Here is an 8,665-nt window from a genome sequence, read left to right on the forward strand (position 1 = left end):
GGCCCGGCGCGGCCCGGACCCTCGGCGCGGAGGAGGCGGGGTCCAACCCGGGCTGCCTTCCTGAACTTGGTGGGGAAGGGCCCACGGGGCTAGGGGTGTGAGGCGCTACCACGCAGCGTCCGGGGAAATGTCCGCGGACCCCCGGGAGGTGAGTGTGCGCCCCTCGCCCCGACCGGGTCTGTGGGAGTCCTCCATGGCGAGAGGCCGGAGGTCGGGGGCCACGGAGCCCCCGGGGCGAGCGGAGCGGGCCCGGGACTTGTGGGAAGGAGGAGTGGCCGCCTTACTGTGCAGCAGGGCATCACCCTGACCTGGTAGTGCTTGGGTGGGAAGGATGGTTCGGAGGCGGTTGAGAGAGCTCAGCAACACTGGTCAAACAGCTCCACGAAAGATTGCAGAGTAATTTCTCAGATGAAAATCGGGCCACTAAATGTATTGAATCCTGCTGCTTAGGACCCCTAAGATAATATTGTTGGTTGTACTTTGGGCTGGAAAACTTCCTTCAAAGTAGTGGGGTAAATTTTATGGCCGTTTTAATAAACTCATCGGGGGTCTGATAGTCTCACCTGTGAGTTTTGCACATTAGCTATTGTTGGGTAATGATGGTCAGGTGTCGTCTCCAGACTGAGGCCTAAATTCTTAACCGTTTTAGTATCTTGACATACACTTTGTTATCTGACAGTATCTATTTTTTCACAACGAGGGAAAAAAAGTTGGCATGCCCTTCCAGTTGAGCTTCACCCTTGTTTCTCATAATGTTGACAACAGTGCCATCGAGGCCTGGGTTGAATTAGGTGAGATGATTTTTTTTTTAATGTAAAGTAGTCGTGACTCGTACATGAAGAGGTGTTGGGGACCCTTCCCCTTTCAGATCCAAGGCTGTTTCAGTAGGGCAAGAGACAAGACGCGTGTTGCTTTTTGCTCAGAGACCAGCTAAGGTAAGGTGTGTTGGTGGCAAGCAGAAAGTCTTCTTTTCCAAGGCCTGTGACTTGGGTGGGTAGAAGAGCTTAGAGAATGACACTGTTTTGAGTAAACCCAGTACAGTATGTGTCATTTAACTAAGTTTGGAGAGTTCTAGAATTTTAGATTTGCTCCCTATAAAGGCTTCTTTCAGCTCTAATTACTTTCCTCATTTTCAGGTGGCCCTGAGCTGTTCTAGTGACCAGCACACTAGTGCAGCCCCACTTGTAGTTAGTTAATGGCAAGCCATAGGAGAACCGAGGTTTTCCCTGCTTGTAGGCCAGGTTTTTTTAGTTCAGTCCTTACCTAATTAAATACCAGTTGTCGGAAATAATAGGGACTGCCTGAAATGCTGATTCCTGGGCCTCACACAGGACCTGGTGAATTAAAATCTCTGAGGGTGGGGCCTAGGAATCCATCCTTACAAAACTCCCTGAATGATTCTGGTCAGCCAGGTTTGTGAACTTGTGCTTTAGATCGCTTTTGGTATTCCAAAAGATTTCCACTAATTACGACTCCTGAGAGTGTTTTTAATTGTTTATACAATTTCAGAGGTATGGAGGAGGGGGAAGCCTGAGAGACAAAACTGAAAATTGAGCATCTCTTAAAATATAATGGATTTATGTAGGGAAAACAGATTTGTTGCCAAAAATTATTTGTGCAGGTTCTGAGGAACACACTTGATAAAATTAGAGGCTGCTTGACTGGAGGTTATATCCAGAGATACAATGAGGAATCCAGAGGAAAGAAGCAGAGAAGGAGAGGCAGTAAGTCTGCTTCTGGCCCACAAAGAGCTCCACTGAAGGTGCTTCCCAGCATCATGATTGCTCCTACACCATCTGATTCAGTTTCTAGTAAAGTGTGGGTAGGGCAGGTGAATTAGCAGTCATTTGAGACAAGGGTTGTGAACCAGGCAGGTTTACTGTGGACTGTGAAAAGTTGTTGAAATATGCCTGAGGCCCTGAGGACTGGTAAAGTCAGTTTTAAAATCTGTTGCAGTTTTGGTTAACACCTTCTGTGGTAAAGTGGAGTGCTGAGTTACCAAAGGAAGTAGTCATATTGCAGAGGGGGTGTGGTGAGGTTTGTTATAAGTTTGGAAGAGTTGGAAGAAAATGTTACAGTTGTATAGAGCAGTGAAGGAGTTTGCTAAATATCCTGTTAAATCATAGTGTAGTATTGTTAGAGAAGTACACCTAGTTGTCCACTACAAGAGCCAGAGGCCATGTTTGTTTTGTTCTTTGGTGTCTCCAGTAGCTAGCATAGTTCCCAGCATATACTGTGCTCTCAGATATTTGTCGAGTAAATGAATAGTATTGAGATGGGAAAAAGAACAGTTTTGGTGGTTGATAACAGTGTTTGTTATTAAAAGTTACTTGATCATTTGCATTGGATTAAAAAGTGAGTTTTTTAGTCCTTGTGGTTTGGAACTTTGAGATCCCATCAAGAGATTCTGTTTTCTAAAGACTGCTATTGCACACTATCCTGTTCTCTAGTTTTTGGGTCTTAAATGTGCCTTAATATTTTTTTTGTGTGTGTATGTGTTTCTTAATTTTTTTAGGTATTGGTGTTTTTTTTTAAGCACATTTTGTTAGATGCAGAGGTATTTAGAATAATGGGAAGCTGTAGATTGGCAGAGATTGTGTCATTAATTTGACTCTGTGACTGCTGTTAGGAATGTCGCTTCTCTGGACCTCAGTTTTCTTATCAATCTACGATTAAAGGCCTGTACTTGTTGACCTCAAGTAGTTTCTCCAGCCTGAATTTGGAAATCTTTAATAATTTGTAATTGTTACTTAGTATTAATCTCATATAGGTAGATGAACCTTTTAATTAAAAAAAAAACTGAAAAAAGAACATTCTGTTTTGAATTCTGCTTTTGACTTATGGATTTTAGACATTGTCCAAAAGTGCTCTGGAAATTGAGCTCATGTTGCAAGTATTATGCAGAAACAACATGCTTATGCTGTTGTAATTAACTTAGTGTTGAAATCAAAATGGATTTCACATAGGGAACTTCAAAATTTAGTGTGAAGCCACAAGATTAAGAATGGTTCGGGGGAAGTTTGTGTAATTTATGTGGTCAGCTATTTCTTACAGACCACCCAATTTTGTAATTTTCTGTGGTGAATTTATATGTAATTTTATAATCAGTGAAACTTAAGACAAAGCGTGAGATTAAATACATATCCAATTGAATTAGGATTCCCAGTAATTTAAGAGGCTAGAAAATTGTTAATATTCATTGTTATTTTTAATTTCATGCTTGTATCTTCACTTTTGCGCCTAGAACCTTAACATAACTTTTAAATTCACATTTGTATCAGATGTTCAAAGTGAAAACTATTGTAGCATGGCATTGGATGACCAGTAAGTCCTGGGTTCAAGCCTGGGTTGTGCTTCTCATTAGCTGTATTGTTTCTGGCAAACCACATAACCCTTCTGAGCTTCAGTTCCTTCATTAGTAAAAGGAAGAAGAGCAAATTCTCTGTTTATATCAACCTGTCAGTGAGGATCAAATGGAGTGGTGTATATGAAAAGCAATCTAAAAATGTAAGGGGATGATAATGGAGTCATATTGTATTAGAATCCTATTTTCCTGGAAGAGTTGGCTTGTGGAGCAGTGGTAAAATCTGGTATCTGCTGTCAAGTGCAGAATTTACTAATATCTCTGGTAAAGCAACAACAAAATGTCTGTACTCTGCCTGGAGAAACCTTTTAGCAAGCACTTGTACCAGTCTGCCAATAGAAATGGTCACAGTGTTTCAGGAAACTTCAGAGGGATCTGGGAGTCTTACATTTGTGCCCAGGTTTGCACTTGGAGTAGACTTGCTAGATTTCACACATTTTGTTATGTTAGAACGGTGGTAGAAAGTGGAAGGGTCAAGGAGTTTAGTACATTCTGTGTAAAGTTTTAGGGCTCTGTTTTCTAAATGGCAGGTGACAGCGTCATAGGGTAGTGAAATCAATGTGGTGATTTCTAAAAACTAGAGAATATCAGCACATCAGAAATGGTAAAAATAATTATTGATTTGGGAAACTTTTGTTGTTTTATACATTTATATATGTGTATTGAGTTGCAACATAAAATGTATTTTTTCTTTTCTTTTTTTTTGTTTTTCTGCACCACATGTCTTGCGGGATTTTGCTTCCCCAACCAGGGATCAAACCTGTGCTCCCTGCAGTGGAAGCATGGAGCCCTAACCACTGTACTGCCAGGGAATTCCCTTGTTTGGACTTTTAAAATACATGTGCTATTGTTTCCTTAGGCTGAATTCCTAAAAGTGGGCTTACCTGGCAAAGGGTTTTTTTTTTTTTTTTTTTAAATTTACTTTTGGCTGCGTTGGGTCTTCGTTGCTGCACCCAGGCTTCCTCTAGTTGTGGCGAGCGGGGACTACTCTTCATTGCGGTGCGCGGGCTTCTCACTGCAGTGGCTTTTCTTGTTGTGGAGCACAGGCTCTAGGCGCACGGGCTTCAGTAGCTGTGACACATGGGCTCAGTAGTTGTGGCCTGCAGGCTTTAGAGCGCAGGCTCAGTAGTTGTGGCGCACGGGCTTAGTAGCTCTGCGGCATGTGGGATCTTCCCGGACCAGGACTTGAACCCGTGTCTGCTGCATTGACAGGCAGATTCTTAACCACTGAGCCACCAGGGAAGCCCCGGGTTTTGTTTTTTAAATTTGAATATACTCAGGGCACCCTCTAGATAGGATGCTATTTTAAAGTCTCAGCAAGAGAATATCAGTGTCCAATTCCATGTATTCTTTTTTTTTTTAATTGGGGTAAAATTGCTTTACAATATTGTGTTAGTTTCTGCTGTACAATGAAGTGAATCAGCTATATGTATGCATATATCCCCTTCCTCCTGGACCTCCCTTCCACCCACCCATTTAGGTTGACACAGAGCACCGAGCTGAGCTCCCTGTGCAATTCCATATATTCTTGCTAGTGATTTACTACCTTTTAGCTTGTTGGTGGGAGTTTAAAATAGTTTGGGAATAGTTTTCCTTTGTTCTTTTTTCAGCATCAGATCTTAGCCTCTACAGCGTAACTGTGGAAGGGGCAGGTAAAAATGAAAGTGCAGTGATAGGGACTATTTTAGACCAATGGTCTGTAAACTTTTTGATTGCTCATCCCAACAGTAAAAAAAAATTTGAGTATTAATGTTCAATCCTTAAGTATTTAATTTACAAATAATATGTATAGTAACTGGTTATTGTGTACCTTATAAAATATAAACAAAAAAATTAACAAGGATGAGAATTAAAAATAAAGTTCAAATATCTTTCTTGTTTACCCTAGTGGAGCATCTTGGGTACTCCTTGAAGTGTATTATACTCTACTTTGGACGTAACTGCTTTCGACGCTTAAGATTTAACGTTGGGCTTTTATGGTTGACTGTTTTTGGGCCTTTCCACTAATTGTGCAGATGGTCCAGCCTAGTTGGATTATGATAGTCTTTAAAGTGTCCCATGCTGTTCAGAGTCACATCCTCAATAAGTGCAAACATAAACCTTGCTCATAAAGCATCAGTTTGATACCTTTTGTCATTGTTGACGTGGCTGAATTGAAAAGGGCAAATCATAGGATAGGAAACAGTCTAAATAAGTAGTCTACTTCTTTTAGATATGAAGAACTGATATCGTGTGGAGTATATTTTTAAAAGTCTATGCTTTATGGAAAGCAGTTTGGTTATAACATTTTTGTTTTCTAAGAGCTTAGGTCTGGGCTTCCCTGGTGGCGCAGTGGTTGAGAGTCCGCCTGCCGATGCAGGGGACATGGGTTCGTGCCCCGGTCCGGGAAGATCCCACATGCCGCGGAGCGGCTAGGCCCGTAAGCCATGGCCGCTGATCCTGCGCGTCTGTTGCCTGTGCTCCGCAACGGGAGATGTCCGCGTACCGCAAAAAAAAAAAGTCTTGGAGACTGAAAAAATTGCTCCGTACTTGCTTTCCTTTGCTTGCAAAATACCACAATTAACCTTTCACTCTAACTCCATTTGGAAGAGCCTGAGTCAGTAACTTTTAAAAAATGCTTTCTTGGGTTGAAACTTTCCCTGATGAATCTTAGATTAAAAGGTAACTTTTTTCCATAAGTTTGAATAAGTTACTTTTGATTTGCCCCTTTCCTCCCCGCTGTAAGTTATGAAATCAGAAAATGGTGTTTTTTGCACTACAAAAATGAGTCTCCCTCTCACTTCCCATCATGGGGAATTTAATTTCAGTTATTTTATATGGGTCGATATCAGAGAAAGATAATATTGAAATCTTAGATATTGTGAAAAGAGCAACCTTAGCGATTATTTTTTGCTAGTTAAAAGAAATTTTTTTTGCCAGTTAAAAGATAATTTATACTGAAGGGGATTGCTATATACAGTATTTTGGGAAAAGGGCCAGGTATCCCTTTTTACCTTAGGTAGCATGATTTATAAGGTGCTGTCACATACATCTTCTTAGATCCTCATAAGGATTTGAAAGCATCATTTAATCAGGGATGTTGTGACTCCTTTGAGGCCACATGCCTAGTGTTTGACATCATATTTAAAGAGGTAGACTGTAATCCCTGCAGAAGTAGGTACTGATGGCTATTCTCCTTTACTCCTCAGCACTTTATATACTGCCTGGTACAAAGTAAGCTATCAATATTTATGGACTAACTGTTTGAACTCGTACATATATATTTACATGTGTAAATAAGTTATAGCATTGTAAAACCAATACATCATTTTCTGTAGTTAGATTTTTCATTCATCTGATGTGCACAGAAAATGTTTTTGTGGGAGAGGTCATTAACTTTACATCAGCCTTTCAGATATCCTCTTTCTCTTAAGGATAGACTCATGGTGACAAAAAAATTAGTCTTGATGTAATTCTTTTCACTGTGTGTGTCCCTCCTACTGGCAAGACTGTGTGTGTGTGTGTATATATGTATGTGTATATTTATTTATATAGTAGTTTCCTATTTAAAAAGGAAACATACTCATTAGTTAGTCGTTGGGTGTATAGTGGTTCTTGAAACGTGGACTAAATGGTTTGCCATAGGGTGAATGAAAAGGAGCAAGTATGATTTCTCTTACTTGTCTTACTCTCTCCAGTTGCCTGTACACGTGGTTTTGGTTTACTCTGAAAACACTGAAAAAAAAAGTTAGTCTTCTGAAGAAGCTAGTATTTTATTCCCCTTTGGTCTGCTGAACTTAAAATCATGTTTAGTAAGTGAACTAATATACTTCTATATATAAGAGAGACCCTGTAAAGACAAGAATGGAAATATTAATAGTGATTAATTTTTGGCTGGGATAGTGACCATTTTCTGCTTCATATTCTTTGTAGTTTCCCAATTTTCTGTAATGAACATGTATTACTCTTATAATTAGGAAAAAGCTGCTATTTTAAAGTACATTTTAATATCCTTAGTTTTCTTTTTTTTTTTTTGGCTGTGTTGGGTGTTCGTTGCTGCACGCAGGCTTTCTCTAGTTGCGGCGAGAGGGGGCTACTCTTCATTGCAGTGCGTGGGCTTCTCATTGCGCTGGCTTCTCTTGTTGTGGAGCACAGTCTGTAGAGTGCACGGGCTTCAGTAGTTGTGGCTTGTGGGCTCTAGAGCTCAGGCTCGGTAGTTGTGGTACACAGGCATAGTTGCTCTGTGGCATGTGGGATCTTCCCAGACCAGGGATCAAACCTGCGTCCCCTGTATTGGCAGGTGGATTCTTAACCACTGCACTACCAGGGAAGTCCCTGTTCTTAGTTTTCATTGGCTGGCTTATGAAGGTTTAAGTCATAGTCACCATTGAGGAAGTGGGTTGTGGCCTTCCCTGGTGGTCCAGTGGTTAAGATTCCGCACGTCCACTGCAGGGGGTGTGGGTTCACTCCCTGGTTGGGGAAGTTCTGCATGCTGTGGGGTGTGGCCAAAAAAAAAATAGAGGAAAGAAGTGGTTCCTTAACTGACTCCAGTTCCTAAGCAGAGTGGCAGCTGTAGGAAGTGGTATGGGAAAATGGGGCAGGCAAGCTGATTTGAACTTTCTTATTGTAATTTCCACTATGACTGAGACAGTCTGGGCTTTGGTCACAGTTAAACACAAGACCTCCATCTAATTTTTCTCTTCCTAATGAGCTGTTTGAGAATTATGAAACCTTAAAAAGAAAAATCAGATTCTATGTACTGTAAACACAGGACTTGGCCTGAATTCCCAGTTTGCTTGCTGATATGCCATGTGGACTTGCCATGTGGAGCAAGAACTGTAGCTGTGTGTGTGTGTGTGTGTGTGTGTGTGTGTGTGTTTGAAAATATCAAGTAGATGGAGAACAGTATGGAGGTTCCTTAAAAAACTAAAAATAGAAGTACCATACAACCCAGCAATCCCACTACTGGGCATATACCCTGAGAAAACCATAATTCAAAAACAGTCATGTACCACAATGTTCATTGCAGCTCTGTTTACAATACCCAGGACATGGAAGCAACCTAAATGTCCAACGGTAGATGAATGGGTAAAGAAGATGTGGCACATATATACAATGGAATATTACTCAGCCATAAAAAGAAATGAAATTGAGTTATTTGTAGTGAGGTGGATGGACCTAGAGTCTGTCATACAGAGTGAAGTAAGTCAGAAAGAGAAAAACAAATACTACATGCTAACACATATATATGGAATCTAAAAAAAAAAGGTGATGAAGAACCTAGGGGCAGGAGAGGAGTAAAGACGCAGATGTAGAGAATGG

At 40.8% G+C, this 8,665-nt stretch overlaps 1 protein-coding gene across 3 annotated transcripts in view; it reads left to right on the plus strand.

Moving 5' to 3' along the window:
- The first annotated feature begins 28 nt into the window (after positions 1-28).
- The window catches only part of MTMR3 (myotubularin related protein 3), a 137,822-nt gene continuing 129,185 nt past the window's right edge, over positions 29-8,665 (plus strand). For 2 of the 3 annotated variants that reach the window (XM_024767906.1, XM_024767907.1), the window contains exon 1: positions 29-148. The gene's annotated coding sequence lies outside the window, so the exon portion shown is untranslated. The remainder of the gene's footprint in view (positions 149-8,665) is intronic. The other variant, XM_024767904.1, reaches the window with a different exon arrangement.

The sequence above is a fragment of the Neophocaena asiaeorientalis genome, unplaced genomic scaffold, assembly GCF_003031525.2.
Source record: "Neophocaena asiaeorientalis asiaeorientalis breed wild unplaced genomic scaffold, Neophocaena_asiaeorientalis_V1.1 scaffold828, whole genome shotgun sequence".
Classification (NCBI taxonomy): Eukaryota; Metazoa; Chordata; class Mammalia; order Artiodactyla; family Phocoenidae; genus Neophocaena; species Neophocaena asiaeorientalis.